The sequence below is a fragment of the Buteo buteo genome, chromosome 8 (genome assembly GCF_964188355.1).
Source record: "Buteo buteo chromosome 8, bButBut1.hap1.1, whole genome shotgun sequence".
In the NCBI taxonomy this organism is placed as follows: Eukaryota; Metazoa; Chordata; class Aves; order Accipitriformes; family Accipitridae; genus Buteo; species Buteo buteo.
Window position 1 is genome coordinate 39,210,506 of NC_134178.1, and position 24,527 is coordinate 39,235,032.

The following is a 24,527-nucleotide window of genomic DNA, read 5'->3' on the forward strand; positions in this document are numbered from 1 at the left end:
GCTTGGTTTTGGTCTAATATCCAAAACTTGCAGATACATATAAGTGCAACCCTGCTTTTACATTATTGAAGTTTTTCATAACTGTTTTCCAAAATTAGTTTTACAAGCTTGTATTGGTACTCAGTCTTTACTGAGATGCAACATACTTAGTTTGTTAGAGACTTGGGATAAGGTTGTGCATTTGTTTATGTAAGATCCTAAGAAACCTCCAAATACCTGAAATAATGAAGTTCTTTTGTGGACTTCTATTTGTCAGGGAGATGCTTGTGGAGTTGATCTGAAGTAGGATTAGATGTGGCCAGCACATTTGCCTCCTTTCAATTAGATTTTTTCCAGAGCCAAACTGTAAGTATATTCTGATATTAAAGAAAAATCTGAAAAGTCTAGGTAGAAGTAATAAAGTATTAGAATTTGTATGTTTCACTGTTGTTCATATGTATGGTATGTATCCAGTTGTGTAGATCATGCAAGGGAGGTGAGTTGCATGTCAGGACTGTACTTGCACAAAATGACTGCTTCAATACTCATTAGCTGCGGCCCCTTACTTTTTTTTATCCCCCCCCCCGAAATACGATGATGACTCTCTGGAATTTGCTGCTGAAACATAAGATTCCTGTTCCACATTTGTCTGCGGTCAAAATTGTGATGCCCTTGTCCAAGTGGTGAGTCTTTACAGCTTCCCATTGACAAGTTCCTGTTGCAGCCATCCTTTTAGTTCAGGAAGAGCTTAGATAACAGCACAGCTCTTTATTAGCTGTTGACTGACTGGAGGCATTTATTTCTGGGCCTTTAATAGGCTGCCTCAACAGCGTCCCCTTTGGCAGCATTGTAGTTTCCCTGCACAGAGAGAGGAAGTACCTGGCATTCTACAACTGTCCATCAGACTTGTCTGATTTAATGGTGATATTGTATAGAAGTCTATGACTATGAAATTTCTATAACATCTTCACCATCCCCACTGTTTTTATTTTAGTGCATAAGTTGCACTATACTGAATGTAATGAAATGCTTTACATGAAAAATTAATGGAATGAGAAGTAGCAATAAATAGAGTGATATCAAAGACTTAAAGCAGCTCCAGATTCTTTATAACAGTCAATTAACATAATGGGGAAAACACATGAAAAAGTATAAGTGGAGAGGGAGAGGTTTGCGAAATGAGCTTGAAGGAATACTGCTGGTTGACAGAACAAATAAATGGGGAGAAGACTACACCATCTTCAAAGGCAGCTTTTTACGTGTTGTTGGTGTATGAACTTCTGTCCACTTTTCCATGCTACTTTCAGTTTAAGTTCTTTTTAGTATAAAAATCTCTCCTCCCTCCCCACCCTTGTCTCTAAATGCTTTAGTAGTGAAGTTTAATTGATGATTTACAGTTGCCATAGATATAAAACCATAACAGAAGTATAACTAACAATTTCATTTGGAATGAACACAGTTTTTGTGTGTGCATGGAGTTAAGACATCTTATATTAAAACTGTTAAAATAGACTTGGGCTTATTAGCATTTGATTCATTTTAGCTTGCTTCACTATAATTTTTTTGTGAGGCAAATTTAGCTGAGTTGATTAATACCTAAATTAATCAATTCTTACCCAACACTTCCATATTAACTAGTTGGTATCTCTCTGGCCCAATGAAATTATAGTGCTCCAGTGACTGATGCCCCTTAAATTGCTTTGGAAAGAAAACTCTTAGACCAAATGGTAACCAACAATTGTAATTTTCACAGGGATGCTGTATAAGTTTTTATGATGCCCATAAGATAACTGTGCATAAAAAATAAAATAATTTAACAAATGTTAAAGTGAATAATCTCAGCAGTCCTTCCAGTGAGCATCAGTGTATGTACAATTTGTATTTTTTCTATCTTCTTCTGTTCTTTCTTTCTTCTATAACTTGATTTCTCAAGGTATCTGGAATGCTTAGGACTTGCTTCAGTAAAGCACTTGAGTTTCCAGCCCAAACTGAGTGCTTGAGTAAGGTAGTATAACCCAATCTCTGATCAAGTCTGTGTTGCAAGGGTTATTTGAACGAAGTACCTGAATTACTGGTATCTGACCTGGATCATTGTATAAACTGAGAAGCATTTTCAAGAGATTCTGTTTCTTTGGTCATGCCAAAAGACTTAAGGCTATTTAAAAATGTTTCCTTCATTCAAAAGATAAATGCAGTTTTAAGATTCAAAGAGAAATACAAGCATTTCTAACCCCTGAGATCTATTTCTTTTTAAAAAAATACTTCTATAAAATCACTCCATTGAAGGTAAGTTACTGAGCATAGTGCAGAAGCTGTGAGTTAAAGGATTTTAATGTGTTTCTAAACAGAAAGAAGGGGAATATTAAGCATGGTATATTTTTTTAATCCATTGTGTAGTTAAACAAGTTTTTGGTCTTGTTTTTGATAATTGTATGCTTATTCATGTATTCCTATATGGAAAATGTCCTCAAGAGTGCTGAATAGACAATGATTTCTTGGACAGAGTTGAGATTGATATTGTAAGAAGTCAACTGGGAGTCCGTTAATATTTGCAGAAGAATTTTTCCTTGGCTGCTGAATTCCTGTTTCATGGTTCAGTAGGTCACAGAAGGTGTGTCTGTGCACATGCGCTTAGGAATGGAAGAGGACCCTAAAATGTTTAGGTTTTTTGGTGTTGGGGTTTTTGGGGGTTTTGGTTTTGTTTTTTAAATTAATAGCTTGGTTTTGGTCAGCTTTTTTGGGGAACCTGACTTCTGCAGGTCAGGGCTTGATTATGTATATCATTTGAATTAAGGCAAATCACACGTTTAATTGAAGAAGTGCTGTAAGTGATAATAGTACTTTGTGATATTTTGCATACTTTTGTGACAGAATAAAAATACTTTGTGTTAACTTCATCCAAAATACTCTCTTCCTGAAGAAGTGTATCCGGAGTATTTGAGAGCAATTTTACCAAAAATATGCAAAGGTCAAAAAAAGTTGGCTTAAAAAAAATAATAATTAAAAAAAGAACAGGCACTCCCCTATCCAATAAAATATTTTTATCGTTTTCATTTCCAGTTGAATTTCATGATCATGTAATTCAATATTAGGCAAAGGTAGGTATATCATTTAGTCAAAGCTTTCACAGGTAATTCCAAGCAGTTGACTTCATAGGACTACAAGAACCCTTTCTGAATCCAGGCCAGCAAAAACAGGCATTGGAAATTGTTTTTATGAACATGAATGTTAGGTAGTTAAACAGAGTCAGGGCAGTGTCTTATTACTTTTTCTTCAGAGCTTCTGTTATAAATTACTCCTTTATTGTGGCTTACTATTGTACTTGTTTGCAATACCAGTTGCCTGCTTTTTTATTTCCTTAAAGAAATTGTATTTGTCAGCTTTTCTCTGAGAGAGGAGTAGTTGCTTGTAATGGCTTTCCTCGGTATGCATACTACAGCTTGTTGGTGTTAATACCATGCATTCAATTGTGTTGTCTTGTTTTACAGGTATTATTTTTTTTTCAAGTGCATATAGCTTCAGCTAGACTACATTATATTTAGCAATATAATGACTATGTGTTTTCCACAAGACGTAGGGACTCCCAAAACAGTTCATTGTCTTGGTGTCACATGATAGCATTTTTTCTTTAAGTGACATTTTCCATTGTCATAGGGGGGCATGTATTACATCAACATTGTTTAATTTATGTTTTTATAGGATTCTAAGGGGGCAGCTTTTCCTTGTGAGTTTCAGGGAAACCAAAGAAAGCGTGGGAGACTGAGATTGCAAGACCCTTATTTTTTAATTTTTTGAGTTTGTTCTAGAATGTATCATTACTCTAAGAATAAACAATCATTTATTTTTTTTCTTTAAGCAATCTTCTAATCATAACTTTAGAAAAGGCTGTGTTCTGTAAGAATGCAAGTGAAATAGGTGTTACTTTGTAAAGCTGTACTTTTATCATTCCTTCCACCAAAGTAATGAGGAGATTTTAATATACACCTTATCAATATCCTTATTTTTATCAGATCATCCTGCAGAAATGACTGAGATTTTGAACATCTGTGACTTTTTCTCTTTTTTTTTTTTTTTGTGTGTGCATGTGTGTGAATCATTAAGATAACATATTTTTATCTAGCTCGTGCTCTTCACCCTTCCTGAGGTAAAAGATGTGGCTTACTAGAGGTTTTTGCAGGTTATAACATGAGGGAGACTTGCTTCTAAAGTTTTTGGACATGTGCTTGAATTTCCCCCTCTACAATGCAAATAAAAACACTAAGCTGAAAGCTTTTAAATGTAGATGAAGTCATGCCTCTTTGTCTGAGGCATTCTTCCCAGTTAGCAATAAGCCATGGTCTGGCCTTTAATAAGAGAAGAAACATCCTGCTTCATTTCTGGTAGATCTTACAAGTTGTTGTAATTTTTGACACCAAGGCAGTTAAATATTTATTTTCAGAAGAAAGCCAGTCTGTCTGTACCTTCCAGAGTTTATTGCAACAAGATTTGAGTTTGTTAAAATGGGTTTCTGGTCTTGGGGTGGCTATGCATTTTTTTTTTCCTTTGCTTACAGTTCTACTTACTGATGTGTAGTTTTTATGAAGACATATGTTATAGCTACTTTTATGACTCCCTATTATCTTTTATTAATGCTTCTTTTTTCCTCCTGTCATAAAGAAAGTCAAAAGCCTTTGAAATTACAGCAGCAACAACATACCATAGCTGTTGTGTAATCTTTTGGCTTTATCTGAATCAGTCAGAACTTCCCAACAGAACACGAACACTTATTTTAAAATTTGTTGTCCAGTATATTATTTACGTATGTATGCAAGAGACTAGTGTGTAAGGCAAATTTCCCAATAAGGAAATTTATTTTATGAAATGAGAACTTTTAATGAGGGGGATGTGAGTTCTGCTTATTACTCCACAGAGTAATTATTTTTTTTATCTGATGCTTAAAATGCTGACTTGCTTTGCAAGTTTTAATAAAAGTCATATATGATGAATGATGTTGCCAGTTCTGGGTTAATGGGCAAAATTTCAAATGGATAACCCAATGTATTTAGCTGTGATGCTGAGTAAACATACACAGATAACATAGTCTTTTGAAAATTAATTAATCTGGAACAGTAATGTTGTTTGTGACCATGATTTCACAACTACTAAGCTGCTGAAAATTCTTCCTGGTGATATAGGGATATTGGCGCTCATAAATGTTATGAAATCCTGTGTGAATTTGATGACAGTAAATGGCATAAGAAATTTTAACAAATTTATGTTGATTAATTTAAGATTTAAGACTGGATTAACATTCAGTTCCAGTTGGAGTAATTTTAATTCAGCACTAAAATTCAGTTTTGTTTTATCATGAAACCTCAGTTTAAGAAAATAATTTTCTGTCTTGAATTATATTCTTTCTATATCTAGATGTTCTTGGAAATCACTTATCAAAACATGAGTCTTGTGTAAAACGTATTAATGCTTTCTGTGGCAGTAACTATTCAAATGTGCAAGGTGATAGTTGGTAATTCTGTCTGTTCATTTCTAATCTTGTAATTGTAGCTAACCGCAATGTCTCAGATTGTTAGGAAGGTGCAGGATCTTTAGGTGGGAGTGAAGAAGTTGAGATCCTATTAAATCGTTGACAGGTTTTTTGTTTGTGTTGTTTTTTTTTTCTTGACTGCATATCCTGAAAAACAATTGTAAATGAGCACTGACCTGACAATACCACAATATTAATGAGCGTTACTTGAAGGTAGCCTTAAAACTCTGGGTCCCAGACTTCAGCTTCTAGAACACATGGCATAATGAACTGTGAGCTGGACTCTGATGTGTCACCGTTTTTGAGATGCACTCTTCTTTCTTCTTCTCTCTTTCTAGATTTAACAGCTATTTCAGGTATTCTTTGAAGTCAGTATCTGTTACTGTTGGCATTTCAATGGCATATAATTGTGCATGTAGTGTGACTGTTAATCCTCTTCTGTTCTGAATCTAAATGCATCAATAACTTAACCGGCTCAAGGGAATATGACTTGGGTTTTGTTAGTAGTTTGGGATGTTTTTCATATTGCCATAGTGCATATTCATTCCACCCCCCCCGCTGCCCCCCTTCACACTGCCTGTAAAGTCGGAAATAAAGCACGTAATTTCAAATGCAACACCAGAATTTGGAACTCTTCAAATTTACGTCAGCCAGGAAATTATAGTTTTGCAGATGGAAAGCTTTCAGAAAGAAATGGAAAGATGAACCACAGGAGATGTGGTATAGGGGTCAAAGCAACAAGACTGAGGCAGAACTTCTCAGTTACTAATCCGGGTCCTGCTTTTGTCTTTTATTCACCATTAACAAGTAAAATTTTGTGCCTGAACTTCGGATTTATTAAAATGGAAAAGCAGTGTTGACTTACTGTAACAGATTATTTTGAGAATTAGTATTAACCCAAAGAGGTTTTTAATAGCGTGTATGGTAACTATGCAAAATAAACCAAGACAACTACTGCTTTTTATAATTTGTGATTTTTTTAAATGACAGTGTCATTGACATTTGATTATTTGATATTTGATATTAAATGATAACAAATTGAATTGATGGGAGAGATCGTGTGACTTTGTGAATCTGAGTTTTAAATGTGTACTTTAAGCATTGCTGCTAGAACATTATTGCTTGACCACAGTTATTGAGCTGTTTTTAAAATAACCAGTGTTATTAAAAAACCTCATTACTACAGAGATAAACAGGACAGTGTTTTTCCTCCCCCTCCCCGCCGAGGGCAGGTGATGTGTTTGCATTGTCTGTTTGGAGTGTCAGTACCATTGCAGCCTACTGCTAAGATTTAGCAAGTGAAAAATTGTAGCAGTAGTTAATTGAGCTCCTGAAAAATGTCTTTTAGAGCCCTGCCTGCCTTCCCCCCACTCCCTCGTGGGAGTGTAGCTTGTCCAAGTTCTGAAAATCTCTGGTCAGGCTGCTACTAGCACTGATTACCCCAGCCATGTGTGTTTAGTTTGTACGAGGCAAATCCTACTAAGTTATCACTGCCATGCTGTGTTTACTGTTGATGGAAGTGTAATAGTTGGAGGGCTGAGTTTTTGTCTTGGCTATTTAATCTGCATCCTTCAAGTGACTGAGGAGTTTGCAGAAATTCTGATTCCCTGAATGAGACAGTTGCTTCAGCTCTGTAAGTTTGTGACCCTTAAGTTATCTTTTTATACTTTACAGTTTAATGATAATACTTGTTTTAGATTAAGAGAACAATCTAAGTTTTCTTTAAGCAATTTCAATAGATAAATCCTGTCTAGAATTTGATTGTGTTTTGATTTTTTTATTCTGTATATAACATCACAGTGTGCAGGTTTAAGGTGGACCTCTTTTATGGATGCTTTTTTCTGGGGGGCAGTTGGGAAAATAGGTGCTTTTCTGGTATCTGATTCACCTGGGGCAGTGCTAGCGCTGCTGTTTTGACCAGAACTGGGCATAATTGTGCAAGGATCCAATTCATACAAACTTTTTTAAACTTCAATTAGTTATTATTTTTGGTATGACAGAAAATGGCACTCAGCCAACAATAACACATCATGTTACTCAGAGGAGACTGGTTAGTCGTAAATGTCATTTTCCCATAACATTTACAGGAACTGGATGTTCTCTAAAACAATTTTAACACACATTTTATATAGAAATAAATGTCTGGGGGCACATTTTCATCCACGGGCAGAATAGGCACTGTGCCTATCTCTTAAGCTAATCATGGCCTTGTTTGTATATTATCAGTCAGCAGCAGTGGTAAAATTTAGAACTTTCCATACTGCCGCGTGCACTTCCTCTGTTGAACTGAAGGCATCCTCCTCGTTGCTGCCAGTCCTGGATAAACTGCTCAGTCATACAGTAGCCACTCACTTTTAGACAGGTGGAAGTTGGCTGCAAACTTCAGTATGTTCTCCACATGCTCAGTGCACATGACAAGAATTTATGTGATGAAATTGTGATTAGAACCACATAGATTAAACACTGTAAGGTAAATAAAGGTATGTTGGTATTGAATGGGGCTGTCTGGGAAGACCGAGTTTGCCATCATTTGGAGAAATGGGGCTAGTTAAAAACAATTAGACAAACATTCCTCAGGAATGATGTAGGTGGTGTCACTCCTGTGCAGGAGGATAAAATTCCATGACTTCTTGAGGGTCCTGTTTGTACCCATGAAATCTTTATTACATACATACATCCTAAGACAAAAGCAATCCCTTTTTCTGGTGTGCTTACTTCCTGAAGTAGCTCTGTGTATGTGTATAATAAACTCTGAGTGTTTGAAGACTGGGCTTGGGTGGCACCCCATTCCTTTTTTGGCGGAAAACAAGAACCTTAATTGTTACTGCAAATTTAGCTTGAGATACTTAATTTTTCCTTCATGCAAAGTTGCATGAAGCAGTGTAGTTGAAGATTTCCAAATAGGCAAAAGACTTTATTTAATCAGGTTTGCTGATACAGTTGCAACTTTTTTTAGTAGCCAAGGCTGGCAGTAATAAAAGCAGTAATAACACTAATGTCAGAGATTTCACTTTGAAGCTAAATATGCTTTTTTTTTTCTGTAGACCTGATAATGTGAGGGTGTCCATTTTCTCTAAGACAGACTTGGCCAGCACTTTGTCTTCGAGGATGCAGGTGAAAGAGAGGTTGTAGCAATGCATTGCAGCATGGTTAACTAGCTAACGATGGCTTTGAAGCTACAAGTGATGAATAATGCTGCTAGTTTCCTGTTTTGCAGTATGTGACCTTCAGAAATTGTATTAAAACTATTTCTGATGGATTACAAATTGCTTCTGGGTACAGTTCTAGGTATGGAAGCTCTGTAGTTCTGGGGACTTTGCTACCTGGAGGTAATTCACTTTTTTGCTGTCTGTCCTAATCCTCCTAAATGTCTTGCTGCATGTCTCCTATATCTGAATGTGTTGGGACTTGAAGTGTGGGATGTTTGGAAGTTGCATTTTCCCTTGTCTCAGTAGGACCTGGGGCCACATTGGCCTGGGAGCACTTGGTGAATCATCTAAAGGTGCAAAGTCAATGCATGTTTCTTTAAAGTGTGTTAATCCTTAGCATAGGTGCTCTTGTTCAGGATTTAAGTTTACATGGTTTCTCCAAAGTGATCCTCTTCAAGGAGGATTAACACATTGTTTTAGACTGCAGGATAGGAAACTACAGTGGAGAGCTAAAGGCGAGAGAGGTTTTTTTTTAATGGTTGTAGTTCTAACCAAGGTTTACTTCATAGATTTAATTCACATATTTAAATAACAATTTAAATAAAAAATACTGATTTAAGTAGCCTCTTCAGCTGTGATGAATTGTTTAAAGAACATCTTTTACTGTCAGATCTGTTGATTATGATGTGTTGAAGTAAGATTTTTTTCATTCTTCTGCAGCCTTGGTAGTTCACCGCATTAAAGATCACATACCCTGCTTAAGCATGAAAGAAAATTGGGTCCTTTAGTCATATGTCCAGTCAGTTTGTATCTAGAATCAGCTTTTTTTTTTTTTTTTTTTTTTTAAGTTACCAGCGTGCGTGTTCATCAACTGGCGTAACTGTTGCTTGCTTTGGAAAATAAATGTTTCTCTATTTCTTAGGAAAAAACCCTAAATTGTTATGATGAAAAAGTGGATTTAACTAGTTCTATCTGTTCTATGACCAATGGTTTCTTGAATCCTTTTAAAATTGGTCTGAACAGTCTTCCCAAAGCCAGGAGAGATACTTGCTTTTTCCATCTTCAGTTGTTTTCCAGTTTTCTTTCTCTGCCTTTCAAAAACCGTCATACAAAAATGCTTTTTTAGGAAAGGGGAGAGTCATGTGTATGTATGCTTCCCTTGCCCCTTCTTATGAAGACTTTTAGACTCCCAGGTGTTCGCTGTTCATTCAGTCTAACATTCTCTGCCTCGTTATTGTACCCCAAATTGATTTATAACTCAGTATCATTATGTGACTGAAGGGCATTTGGCTACATGCACTATTTGATCTCTTTTCTTGCCTCTTGGCTTATGGTCTGTGATGTTTAGGTTATATTTTCCTATTTTCAGATGTCACTCTGAAAATGAAGGAGCTGTAGCATGCTTTCATGTACAGCACGTTTCTGATGTAATACATTTTAGCTTTTATCATTAATTTATAGTGTGGTTTCAAATGCTGAAAATAAAGAGACACAATTATCTCTAGACAGAACTTGCTAGTTGTTTGGTTAACTGCATTAGCCTAGATATGAGAGGGTTATTTACAGGTTATAAAATGTTACCTTGTCAAATTCTGATTCCCCCCCACCCAGTTAATCCTGACTGAAATAGAAGAATTTTGCTATTTACAAAGATGGCAGTAATCATCTAGAGCTTTAAGTGGAGGATGGGAACAAAGCAAGGGCAAGCAGACACTTTCCAAAGTGGCTGCTTCTTTGTATACTGTTATATTTTCTTCCCTTCTCCTTTACAGGGGTTAGCAAAATATGTAAGCTTGAAGATTTTTGTCAGCTGTTGTCTGCTTCTTTCCCGAAGGGAATCAACTGTGCACCTCCCAGCACAAGCCTGAGCATTCTCCACTGCTTGGTGGTGTCCCCGCACCACCTTCATAGTCAGTCTATTTTACCTATCTTGAATTGACCTCTATTGAAGCTGTAATTGCTGACTTCACTTCAGAGGCTTTTTATCCCCCTGCTCTGCTAACACACATGCAAGCAAATGCACGTACCCATTTATATATTAGATATGTTTTTAGAAACATGTGTTTTAGGAGAAGTTTTAAGCCTGCCAAGGTTCATGGTGGCCTTTTCATTGAAGCCAATTCAGTATTTAATTTGGGAGTGACAGGGGCTGCTAGTGAAAAGCCTTTTCTCTTTACATCAAGGAGTATATGGTACTATCTTGCAAGTTAAGAAGATGTTTCAGCTTTGAGTATTAACAAATTGCCATTTTTTTCCCACCTTCCTACGTGCAAATTAGTATGTTCAGCATTGGATTTCAGCTATTTAGGTCAGGGGTTGGCTGCCCCAAATGTGGAGCTGTTGTACCCCCAGGTTCAAGTGACCAAAGTTTAAAAAAGAAATTAGGTTCATATAATTAATTTTCCTCTCCTCTGGGTAGGGATCTGAAACAGAATGGCTCTGCTGAGGTTGAGAATGTGCTTGACTGGGGGGAGCATTCTGAAGTTGGAAACAAAAACAACTGTGGCATACATTAGGCTTCTTCTGAGAAACCTCTGTGTAGCTAAGTAGAATAGAATCATGTTTGGGAATGTGATGGGTGACATTAGTTTCAGGTAATCCAAACTTAATAGTGATAAAATTTCCTCATTTTCTTTATGATTTGGCTTAAAGTTATGCATATTTTACTAGAATATTGATTAAATCCATAAAAAGTTGACAGAATTCAGTCAGCTTATACTTTCTCTAAGATGGTTTTGTCTGTGTGCTGAAATCCAATATGTAATGAAAATATGAGTTTTATGAGTGTATTACTTTCCACTTTTAAACAGCCAATCTTGTGTGTTTTTTTCATGGTAGTAGCAATATGCTGCTTCATTTCAGTTTTTAAATTTTTTCCTTTTTCTCTTATGCTCTCATTACAGTAGTTGCTATGCAAACACTAGATAAGTCTCCAATAAGAAAGGACAAAGTTTTAAATCCATTATCTGCAATGAATTTGAAAGAAATTGCTTTGAATATTAGGTTTAAGGCAGATCTTTAAGAACTCTAACCTATCATTTCTGGATTGCAATTGTTGTGTTCCTTCCCAGGCCTTTGGAAGCCTATAAAGGACAATGAAATTTGGTTGATGCATTGTTTCACATCCCTGAAACGTATGCAAGATTAATGTTTTTCTTGTCAGAAGTATTCCATTTTTTCCACCCACATTTTCAGTCATGTTCGCTTGAGCTTTGTGTACCCTACCTGAAATAAGTCTGTAGAGGTTTGTTGAAGCTTGAGTATGAGCAGTTAGGTGGTTGTGGGCTCTGGCTGCTCAGCTTCTGTGAGCATAGAGTGTGAAGCAAAATGGCTCAAGTTCTCTTTATTTACCTCAGCAGCCACTCTCTAGTGGTCACCCATAGGTCCCCTGCCCAGTTCATGACTGAAGTTGAGCAGTTATGTTACTTCATTGTGACATGCATGCTGTAGCAGAAAGGGTGACTTCTGCAACAGGCAAAAAGTATGTGTATTTATCAACTTGAATGACCAAGGTTACAGGACTTTGAGTTGTGTTGAAATATTGTCTAGCAAGGTTGGTTTGAACTTGCACCCCCAAGCTTTCCATTTTGTTATTAAAGGAGGGTTATACAATGATGTTGCTGGGTGTTTGCACAGCTAGCATTCATTTATTGCATGAACATTCACCTCTTCACTGTCACCTCAGTTCTGTTGCTCTGGTGAGGAGGCAGTGCTTTGGGAGGTGTTGTTTTTGTACTGTTTTTAACTGGCGGCTACAGACTGCCACAGAAAATCTTCAAATTTATTTTCCTTGAATTTGTGAACACTTGAGGAAAGTGAACTGCGAATACCTGAGTGTGCTCCATTGGTCCATCAGTGTGAGTGCTGTTACTGACCTTCCAGAAACAACACGGTGCCCTGGACGTGCAGCAAAGCGATTTTTGTCTCGCTGACAGAAAATGCAGCAAACCTCAAAATCAGCATAACATACTGAGAGGTGTTAAGACTCAAAATGTCCATTACTTCACTTAAATCACAAGACTGGGCACTATATTTAGAATTTTTCAGCAATGCCTCTTACCTTCTTGGAGCTGAGTAATACACTCTATTGAATGGCTGAACTAATCAACCTTTCAGCCACTTCAAAAAAGCTCAACATAAACCTCAAGGATGCCATGGCAGAATCCATTCAATATGAGAAAAACAAACCTAAGCAATTAAAAATAATTTATTTTTACTGGTAAGGCATAGTTTCTAATTTCAAATCAACTTGATGACAGGCTAAAGTATTAAGGGGAACTATTAATGAGTCAGAACTAAAATTTTATAGGATGGTTTTTAAAGATCTGTCTTCCTACACTATAAACTCCTTAGGATTCTCTGACTTAGCTATTTTAATTGCTTCTTGAAGTGTACTCAGGTAATAACCACATCCAGGATTTGAGAGAAGCTTTTTGCAGGAGAGGTCCAGAGGAGCAGTGGCTTCTCACTTGTCCATGCCAAACTACACCTGGTAAAGAATTTTTCCTGAAGAGAAGTGCCAGCCTTTTAAGAACTGCTACAGAGGGGAAACTTGCTGGGAGTAAAACCAGGCTGGTTTTTTACCCCATGACAATGGCAAATATGATAATTCATCACAGTATTAGGTAAATAATATGAAAGTGCTGTTACTCGGCAAAAATCAAGCAATAACTTGAATTTGCTAGTACTGGTGGGGAAAATAAAATAAGTCTAAGTTACATCCCTTGGTCTTCTGGATCAAACCTCTAAAAATTCTGCTGTCGGCAGTTACGTGACATTTGTCAGTGGAGGGAAGGGAAGTGACAGGGAAGGAACAAAGGGTCAATGCAGTTTGATAGGAAGTTGACTTTAATTTCTGGAGGATATACTTGTTCTTAAAATGCTTTCTCTTTATGTTAGATGTTGTAAAATACTATATAAGGAAATTTAAGTGAAGAAATGCAGTTGTTGAAGACTGAATTATGCGATAATTCTTTTCCTTTACTGTCTCCTTCTACTGTTAAGTGATGCAAACTAACGTTTTAATTGCTTAAAATTAGATGTTCTCAATACATATTAAGAAATCTGATAAAACAAAGGAGTGTAATACTGGAGGTTGGGGGAAACAACAGACATTTTAATCAACATACCTCAGTCTAATTTTTTTGGACTTTTACCAGTATAAATGAGATCAAAATTGATCCTGTAAGTATTAAGTGAAGAATGTTTTCCCTTTCAATCTAAGACAGACTATGGGAAATGGAATTCTTCTGGCTTTTCATAGATGTTATGATTTGTATTAGGCTAGCAGCATTCACAGTACAGATGGTTCTTTGGATATTGCTAAAGCAGAAATTAATGATAACTGTTACCCTCCTCTGGATTTGGAGGAGCTGAAATAGTGTCTTACCTATGGGTAGGCTTTTTTCTTTTTCTAGTTACTGCCTTTATGAAATATATGCATTTATTGCATGTATAGCACTTCTATGAATGCTATTTCTATTTTTTCTTCATCATATTATAGTCCTCTGACTTCAGGTTATCCTTTCTACTCAGAAACATTTTTTGAGGTCTGTTACTTAACTTTGGTTCATAACATATCTTTTCATAACGTAGCTAACTTTTCCACTTTATAAGTTGGCAATGTATTTATTAAGTAGTAAATCCACTGGACATAGGATATGTAGTAAACCAAGTAATCATTTATCAGCGAAGAGATCTGAAAATGCTAGGACATAGGTTGCAAGTCTGCAGATATGACAGACTAGCAAGCAGAAAACATTGTAAAGGGCTTAGGATACTGATCCGGGGTATTGGTTTTCTACTATAGACTTACATTTGTTCTGGTTGCTAGGATTCTTTTCATTCTATATATATATTATACGTTTATACTCTTCCCTGATGCTATAGCTAGGCAGACTTAAGGCATCAACAGAGGTGTAAACTTTGCTTGTTATAAGAAAGATTGTCTTGGAAACATGGATGTGACCTTTATCTAAATGCCAAGGTTAATAATACACAAATACCTTAATCATCTTTGAAATGAAATGTGTCTCTCTATATTTACATTTTTAGAAGCATGGGGAAAATAACTGCTTAATATTTTCTTGTTGTTTAAAGCAAAAAAAAAAAAAAAGAAAATGTTTACACATATTTTGACTCGGTCTCTAAATCCATGCATGCCTGATAGTACAGCAATGCATGCGATTATATCAGCTTTGATTTTTCTTAAATACATACTTGAACAAGGATTTTGCGGAATTTAAAAAATTAAGTGAAGGGAAAAAAAACCCCAAAACCCTTTCTGCTGCCCTAACACATAATGCTGATTTAATTTTGTACTAAGGAAAATGAAAACATACAACAAAAACATGTTTTACTTTTAAGAAGAGTTTGAGTTTAAAGGTCTTAAGGAGTCTAACTTTTCTAACATTTTAAATTACATGTAAGACTCTGGAGAGTAATGCTTAGTAGTCTGAATTTGCAAGTAGGACAGTACAATTGACTTAATTGCAGTTGTTCCTATAAACAAGGATTTGACAGGGTTTGGCCCTTAATCAACAGAGAGGACAGTGTAATTTTGTATACTATGCAGATGTGAATTATAAACACACTAAGGTCTCATCTTTCAAGGTGCTTAGTGCCTCGTCAGAACTGTTTTCGATTCTCTCTCTTTTTTTTTTTTTTTTTTTTAGAGTTAATAACTGCAATACTTTTCAGCATCTTGCAGAATAAGCCTCGAAGAGACCAGTGGGTTATCTGATTTTGAAAGCCTTGTCATTTGTTTGATGACCAGGATTTAAAGATTTTTCATCAAAGTCTGGCATCTCTGTCCACTTGTGATTTGACACTTGCACACAAGACACAGAAGAGGGAAGCAGTGTGTAGGAGTTGAAAAGTTTGTTAGTAATTAAACTACTTACAATTGTTTCTTTCAGACATAGCATAATCTTATTGCAAAGTAATGTTTGTGGCAATTTATATGTCCTTCTGTAAACTACAGTAAAAGTCGTTCAAAAGTATAGTAAATGCTTAGAGACATATGGACATACATATCTACTAATATATAGCATATGCATATAAATGCAGCATAAAGAGAGGCAGTAGCTCTACCTAATATATTACAATACTGTTGGACTCTTTCCACAGCTTTAAATGCAGGCATGATTTTATCCGACCATTTGGAAAGTGTGTGTAATTCATAACTACCTCCTCCTTTAACATTAAATTAATTCCTCATCTGTTGGCTCTGTAGGAATTGTTTAAAATACAGTTTTTAACGCTTGAAATAGTCATCCTACTTCCGAGTAACCAGACATCTTCTAGATCTCCTGGTGCTGTTTTGGGGTATTTCATTGTTTCTCAGTCCTCACCCCTTTTTTTGGAAGCGACTTTTTTAAAAAAGTATGTCAATAGGAAAAAGCAAGAAGCGCCAGTGCGTGCCAGAAGAAGTTTGCTTCCCACCCTCTCCCTTACCTTGCGCTCCCGGACTATAGAAATCCTGGGTCAGCTATTGCTCCATGGTGCGAGGCGTTCAGCTGTAGCATCAGAGATGTGAGCATTCCAGCAGTCCCACTAAACAATGAGAGATAGGCTCTTTGCATGCCCCAAGCCTATGGAGCATTACGTCATTGCCTTGCCATATAAGGCGCTCTGTGTTGTGCAGACTCGTCGTGTCTGACTGGTGTACTTTAGTGATAGCCAGAACTTAGAAAGCTTATTAATGTGTTCTGGCTCCAGCTGACGCTCAGGACTGTGTGAAATATTGCATTTGTCTACTAGTTCATGGCCAAGAAGAATGTGCGGAAGGTTTGGGTTAGGGCAGTTCCTTTCTATTATTGATAATAAAGTCATTAGAAGTTGTTAGCTGATTAGTTATAATGTTTTCCACTTAGTCTCACAGCCTAGAATTTGAGAAGGGAAAAATTAAATTCCAGGTCATCTTCTTTAATTAGTTGTTCTAAGGGAGCTTTTTCTTTTTTTCTTACTTTTTTTTTTTAATATGACAAAAAATGTGAATTTAGCTGAACTCCTCAGAGGGTGATATGAACTTCGAGCCTTGCTTTTTTTTTTTCCTTTTGTAAAGAGTCGGGGTCCTCAGAGGATAGTATTTTATTTCCTGATGATGTAACTACAAAACAATTCTCTAAGTGATGATGGGAAGGCCAGATGAAATCTGATTTTTTTTTTTTTTCTCTTCAATGTTTTTGCTACAAAACCCTTTCCTTTTCATATGTTTGTGTTTCAGCTAACACAATTAAGCAGTCCCACCAACTATTTTTAGTAAGAAAGTCTTAAAGAAATGAGTCGTTTGTTTTAATATTTAGGAAAGAGGCAGGAAGCCAAAAAGTAGGGTTTAGATTGAAGAGCTTAAATGTATCTCCTGTATTCCCTGTCCTTCAGTGTGCGCCCTGAATAAACATTGAGAACACAAGGAAGAAATACTTGAAATAGGCACAAACCACTTTGAAATTCCTCTAAGGGTTAACAGGAGTTAATGAAATAAAGTCCTTTTGTGTTGATGGGTAAATTAGACCACTGAAAGGAATTCTACCCTATTTTGTGCAGCTCTGTTAAAGTAGATGCATCCACAACTCATTTGCATAATTCAGATTTTAGTCTTCCGATAAACTTCGGTATAGCTTAAGCTATCCTACTGCCTGCTTCTTGCGTGTTTTATCATACTTGAACATGCTAACATAAGGCAATTTATTTATTTGGAGGTGTTGTCTGTAGGTATGAAGACAAATGGTGATTAAAATATTTGCATTTCATTGAAGAGACAGACATCTCTTAGCTACCTTGCACATATTTACCCTGAGTGTAACCTAAAAAAGATACTTATTCTTCAGTTGGAAAATTCCAGCCAGCCCTTTGCACTGTGACTGGGTAAAGGCTTACTCAGAAGTGTGCAACTTGTGTGTATGGATGATCCTGCTGTGTCCCCCTTATAAGGTACTCGGGAAGTTCAGATTTGGGTACTTAAATCAGAAAACTTCCAAATCTATTTAATAGTGCAATACCTGTATACTGACCCTTCCAAAATGGTTTCAGAGATAATGAAATGTCTTATTTGAATATGCCAATGGACAGACCAGGATAATATTTTATTTCCTATTCTAGGGAGATTTAATAATCGTATCCAAACCCCCCAAAATAACCTGTCCTTTAGCTAAAATTGAACTGCTAATGTTTTGGGGAACTAATATTTTGTATAGTTTTTTCAAAAGTATTGGGTCAGTGTGGATCATCTGAATTACATAAAAGCTCATCCAGGTGACCTCAGTATGGGGAAGGTGAAGTTGACTTCAGCTACAAATTCACCTTTTCTGCTGGGACTCTGTTTAAAAAGACAGGACAACTGCGGGTGTAAGATACTGTCTTAGAGCAGGCTGTGGAGGATGCTATATCCAGCTAAGATTTGCAGGGGGAGTCAGGTAAGTAGATCTGTAGGTAGCTAGGGGTTAAATATGCATGCATTCTTTTTTTTGTGTGTGTGTGTGTGTGTGCAAGCATAGGAATGCTTAGAGTTAAAACTGTTTCCATATTTTACTCAGTTAATTTTTTTCCCTCCCTTTGCAATTGTTTCTGTTTTTATTCCTGCATCTTCCCCTTCACCTGCACACACCTTATCTCTCTAGTCTATCTCTATATGAAAATTGCCTGCATTTTTGTCCTCCCACATGAAACACTTGTTGTAGACCGTAAACAGCTTTGAAGAAGAGGACTTCTCAAAAGCTGGTAATCAAAAATCCATCCTTGCAGTCCACTTCTCTTCTGGAGTTGCTAGGAACACAGCTCAGATAGTGCTGGTGATAAGTTTATTGGCAGTCTGGGGGCAGGCTAGAGCAGGGAATAGGGAATGCAAATCCTCCTGTTTATAAATCTGTGTTTACATGTGGGGATGGCCAAAGTATGAACTTCTAGTTTCTTAATTAATTTTCCTCTATGATACAAAAGTGCACATCTGTGACCTTCTGCAAAACAGCTTTATCAAAGAGCATCAGCTGAGTGTGTAATGACCTGACTTCTGTCTCTGCTATTGACACAACTTAAAAAAGGACAGAGTACAGTACTATTCCAAGCCCTGTTAAGGAACTATATCATTAAAAATTCCAAGTTTTGGCTTACTCTAACATGAAAAGCTTATTTATGTCTGAGACAATAACTAGAGTTGCTGAGAAGCCTTCCTTTACTGCTTTTTTACAGTGTCTTCCAGTATCTGTAGGTGGAATCCTGGCACTGGTGAACTTCACCGAAGGGGAAAGAAAGCCTTTGGGCAGGCAGATATGCCTGTTTCATTATCCATTGCTCCCTGAAAATGAATTCTGTTTCCTTAGTTAATAGACACAGTTGTTCAGAATTGGTGCATTAGCAAGTACTGTGACAGCAAAAGAAACTGTGGATTTGTAGAAATTGGAGACCAAATGAAAACCTTATTAGATCATTTGGTGCATCCCCTGACAATGTGGGGCTGCTCCCTGCAGCCTGCTTCCAGCAGCTTTCATCTAGTCTCTCTTCTTATCATTTTGTGTTGTTATTTGTGCCCATAGTCTCTCAGGATTTTACTTGAAAAAAATAGAAGTTGGAAAGATGGACGATTGGGGGGGGATAGGAATAGGACAAATAAGCTAAAAGACTTTGAGACTGTTGTTTAGACTTAAACTATCTGAATTCCTCCCATTACTTCTGTCGTTAAACCACTTTTCTTTCCTTTTTCTTCCCATAGCAATTCATAGCAGCAGTTCCAGTGTCCTTAAACCCATAACCTATCTATTGCAGCATTTGACCCCGTCCTTTAGCCATTCTGTATCTAAGATAAATAAAGGAAATTGGAACTTGGGCCTCAGTTCAACAAAGCACTTAAAGCATAGTCCTGTGTATTTTTGTTGAAAAAAGAAAGGACTTTAGCATAAGCCTGATTTTAATGATATATTTAAATGCTTGGCTGAATCAGGCTCTTGGTCACATTCACTTTGTGCAGATATTGTTGAAGCTCGGGCTTTTGGAATTCTCTATGGGGTCCAAATCTTTAGGTTACTTTCATATTCCAAAAATAGACATCTACAGAAGTACAAATATTGTCAAAGCTTCTGTTAGCATTTTACATTACTTAAAACCGGTTGCTTTTTTGGAGGTGGTCTGCTTAAGCTTTGCAAGTGGTACTGGAGAACTGAAACACATGCAAGACTGACAAGTTGAATTTTAATGAATTGCATAAATAGGATCTGATGTTTAATGTTTTAATAACTCATGTGACTTCAAGGATTTTTCTCCAACGTATGCTCAGCCTTGTCTCTGAAGTCTGTGGGAGTTTTGACATTAACTCAGTGGAAGAAGGCTTACTCTTCAATTATTTCTTGGATTGATAGCATCCTTCAAAAATTTTGTATCCAATTTGTATTTGTTACTTATAGCATTGTGATTGACACATCAGTAAGGAATATTTTAGTGTTTTATATCCTAATGCATAGATTAATTTCTGAATATTATGAAGAGAACTATGGAGGCTGTTATGGCTAAGTGACGGTCTGAAATGCACTGACAACTGATAAATTGCATGTGGAAGGCAAGGGGGAGAAGCAGGGGAAAGTTCTAAAGATAACATTCTTTAGATTCATGTGTCTTTTACTATGGACCATGGACGGAAAGAGATTCATATCTTCATTACTGTGTGTGTTTAATTTTTTTGGCAGCAGGAAGAAATATTTTCCCAAACTCTCCTATTGTTTGCAGATTCCATTATTCTCCCTTCTTTGGCAGATACAAATAAAATTCCTAGCCAAATATTAGGCATAATTAGATCCCTTTTTGTTGGGCACCGCCTTGAGAAGTTGATGACTACATCTCTTAAGTACTAATGACTTCTCTTCTAAGGAGAACTGGCAAGTGCTCCATAACTGCTTGTGAGATGGTTTCCTCTTGTGTATGGGACCAAGATAATTTTTTATGAAAAAAAGACGTTTTTTGCATGGCAGAGCTTACCATGACAAAGATGAATAGAATTTCATTTGTATGCCTTCCCCTAGTCTATATAAACCGTATATAGCCAAGTAATCTGTTCTCCATAATGGGAAGAGATAATCTTTAGTCTGAAAACTCTGCACAATAGTGTATTTTAAGTAGTAGTTTGGGCTTGGACGTTTGTTTTGTTTGTGGTGTTCTGCACTGAGATTTTTATTATCTCCCCCGCCCCACCTCCAAGTATGCCTGTGTAGTTGGGCTATTTCTAGAAGCATGACAGCCATTTCAGTATTAACGCAATAGCAAGTGAGTTGTAATCATGTGAAGACTGTTGTGGTGAGGTACCTTGGAAGGTACTAAGTTCCACATCTGTTGAACATGCTTGGAAGTAGAACATATTTTAAATGTCTGTCTTTAGTCATTAGACCTCAGAAAAAATATGTGACACCATGTAATTAGTTGCCTACTTTTCTTCATCCATCTCCTTTGAAATTCAGTCAAAGCAAGATTCTTCTTGTAGAACTTAAGGGAAACGGTGTGACTGAAACATTTTGAGCCTCAAGTCTGACTCGACATGAATCCCTGTCTCAGATCTTCTGTACGTGTTAACCTAAGTTGTGGATTCAGTCATTTTGTCCAAAGTGATCAAACCTCTTTCTGAGCAGTTTAATTCTTGTTTGAGTAATAAACACACAGGTTTGAGTGAAGTCAACTCAACTTCTTGCATAGAGATGAATTGAACATGGCGTTAATGGAGGATGCTCCTGTCGATGCAGGTGAGGTGAAGAAGTTGATCAAGTTACTGCAAGTTCCTTTGGTTCCTCCATGTCACTGACCATCTCTTCCCTTCTGCTTTTCCCTTCATGTCTTTTGTTTCTTCACTTGTTGCTGGGTGATGCTGTTCCACCAATGCCTTGGAGTGCAAAGCCCAGCACATGGGTAGAAGGGATTTGGCATTCAGTGCGTTTCTTACAGGTTGCAAGTTTTACAGGAGTCACTTGAGGCCACGGTCTACTTTGAGAGCACAAGCTTGTGAGGCACACACTTAGGTGAACATGGACTTGAATGCAGTTTAGGAACTGTAAGAAGGCTTGTTGGAGCCATTGATATTATACATGGAGGAGTACAAAGTTGTCATACTTTTTTCTTTTTTTAGTGTTTAAGGAGAGAGAATCCAGGATCAAAATGTATTGTGTCTTACATTTCATTGTTATAATTCTCTTGAGTAGGCTTCTCTTGCCTCCTACTGATTAACCCAGTGAAAATATAGCTGTTAAAGAGAGCTTATCTGAAAGATAGTAAGTTGTAAAAGAATGACTGTGGATGCTAAAGAAGGCAAACTTTGCAAGGAGAGAAAAGACTTTTTGTTGGGCAGCCTGCAATAGCTGAGTAAAACACAAACATGCACTTGGCCCCACCCGCCCTTCTTTGGGTCTCTAGGTGCTGGCACTTAAGTTATGAAACCTATTTAATAAGAGACGTTTTTTCTACCTTGATAAATTCCGCTCCACCCCCTCCCCCTGACTTAGGATCCCTGCTAAAAAGTACATTTTAAAAGGCTTTCCTTATTCTCTGTAATTTCAGTAGTCCCTGTTTAAAGCACAGTACTTCAAGTTATTGGTAATTTCAATAGCTGTTTAAGGAATCTGTATTGAAATAATGCAGAGGCAAATGTATCCTATACAGGCCATTTTAGATTGTGGATTCCTAGGGATGTAATGTAACTTGTAAAACTTTGATCCCTTTGGGATTCAGAATTGCTGAGCTATCTGATAGATTCATAGTTCAGAAATGTGACTTAGTTGCCTGGTTCAATTCTCTAGTCTGGAAAAGTATTTACAGAATTTCTTGATCTCCTAGTGTGTAGTCACATGTAGTTCTTTGTGTTAGTCTTGCTCACAGCAGGTACTGTTCAAGGAGTCTCTTGGGCTTGGGAAAATGTATTTAGCAGACTCAGACACTCCATAGCTCCAGAGTCTGCAACAAAAATTTCACAAAACCCTTGAGTGAGGACGGGGAATAAATACAAAAGGGTATTAATTTGGCTTTTTTATGGCAGCCTGCATGAGACATGTCAGCATTAAGAACTGTTACCTTAAACCCAGCAATACTAAAGTTGTGTCATTATCCGAGAACACTTTTATTGATCTCATGTCTCTGGATATTATGTCAACAGGATGGACTATCACTAAGAAAGTCTTTCAGGAGATGAACTAAATGCTTGAATAACCTACAAATTGCTTCATGCTTGAGAATTGTACTCAAGCACAAAGAAGTGATTTAAGGAAATTCTCTTCTAGCACCTAAAGGAAAGACAAAAACTCCTTTTCGGTCCCTAAAATCCTATGCTCTTTAAACAGTCTTCCCTGCAACCTTCCCCAGTGTTCTATGATCTACTTTATTTTGTGGGGTTTTTTAGTTGTTGAGTACTTTATTTTTAATCTGTTCTGTTCAGTTATCTATTTTTAGTTGTAAGGATGAAGTTTCTGTTCTTTTTAACGTTGTTTCCCCTTGGTAACTTAATTGAAAGCATTCTGGCAGAGCATAATTTCTGGCTTCTATTTGCTCTGGCCAGTGAACTCAGAAGCTTACAATATGACAACTAATATTAATTAGATGAAAGACAGTTACAGTCCATAAAAAATTGTATGTATATTAAGTGTGTGATCATGATGAACTGTATAGAATTGATTAAATGTAGACATGTATTGGATTCTTTCTTGTAGTGATACAATTTAATATAAGAGAAATATGAAGTGGCTTCTTTTGCCACAAAATCTCATGGTACATTTGATAATTCTTAATAATTTATCTTCAAAGCAGACCATGTTATTACTCAAGAAAAAATTAAACAAGCTGATTTCTTAAATGGACATATGATTTGTTGTTCTCTTGCATATCTTTTCAACGTAGCTGTTTTTTCCTAGCAAGGATAGTACAACAAAATATCATAGACCTTAGTACTCTTAGGTGACTCTACAGAACTTAAGCATGGTAAATTTATTAATCTTTGGGTTGTTCCCTACGTGTCCCCCTGTCCCCTCCCCAATAAATGCATAACTTTATGTATAAATAAATATTTGTGCATAACTCCAGGCAGTAGTAAGGGCAGAGGGAGAAAAACAATTCCAGTTATTTTAATATGGTACTTAGGATACTGCTTGCAGCCTTTTTGTGGAAAATGACAACAATTATTATTTATTTTAACTTTTAAAGTGATACATAAAGAAGTGTCTGGATTTTGTGTATGATAAACAGAGGCCTAGAACTAGAAGTTGCAAATGAATAAGTATTTTCTGAATTCCAAAGGTATGTTGTGTTGGTGAAACAAGACCCAGTTGTGCATGACCTTTTAGAATTTGATTCAAGTTGGCTTTTCCCACTCTTAAGACGTCTGTGTTTTGGGATATGTGAAGTTTTTCGTTCTTTGATGCATTTTTGGTTTACCCTATTTTTCTGGTTTTATTTGTTTTTATTTCAGAGTTCCCATAGTAGATGAGCAAAGGTTATTCTCACATAAAACAAATCAGTCCTCCTTGATATTGCTGCTGATTAAAGAGGAGCATACATGGATCCAACTCTACCAAAATAGGAGGAGTTATTTTGCTAGAAGCCTAAGGTGTGTCCAGAGTGACATAAGGTTATACAGAGCTTGACAAGAATAAACACTTTATTTGAGAGTTATAAAATGCCTTTGACCTTGGGGCTTGGGAATGTAAGTGGAGCCTTAACTTGTAGCTATCTGTGTATATCTAAATCAATGCAAGTCATGGCCAAAAGATGTTGCTATGTATGGTTTGCTCAGTGGTCAGTGTGATGGGTGGTTAGAGTTCTTGGAGCAGTTCTGATGGGGATGGGAATCCCTGGAGCAGAAACACTCATAGCTCAGAGGCTAGTAGAAACCCTTATCCATGGCTTTGCTCAGGGAGAGCAGG

General features: G+C 36.7%; 2 protein-coding genes across 9 annotated transcripts in view; one reads left to right on the forward strand and one right to left on the reverse strand.

The window, feature by feature from the left end:
* FILIP1L (filamin A interacting protein 1 like) overlaps nt 1–24,527 on the reverse strand; it is a 212,393-nt gene that overhangs the window by 23,152 nt on the left and 164,714 nt on the right. The window contains exon 1 of one of the 8 annotated variants that reach the window (XM_075034240.1): nt 16,105–16,340. The exons of the other annotated variants lie outside the window; for them this stretch is intronic. The gene's annotated coding sequence lies outside the window, so the exon portion shown is untranslated. Of the gene's footprint in view, nt 1–16,104; nt 16,341–24,527 lie in introns of those variants that run through there. 8 annotated transcript variants of the gene reach the window in all.
* Nucleotides 1–24,527, forward strand: part of CMSS1 (cms1 ribosomal small subunit homolog) — a 244,960-nt gene that overhangs the window by 22,905 nt on the left and 197,528 nt on the right. The gene's annotated exons all lie outside the window — the stretch shown is intronic.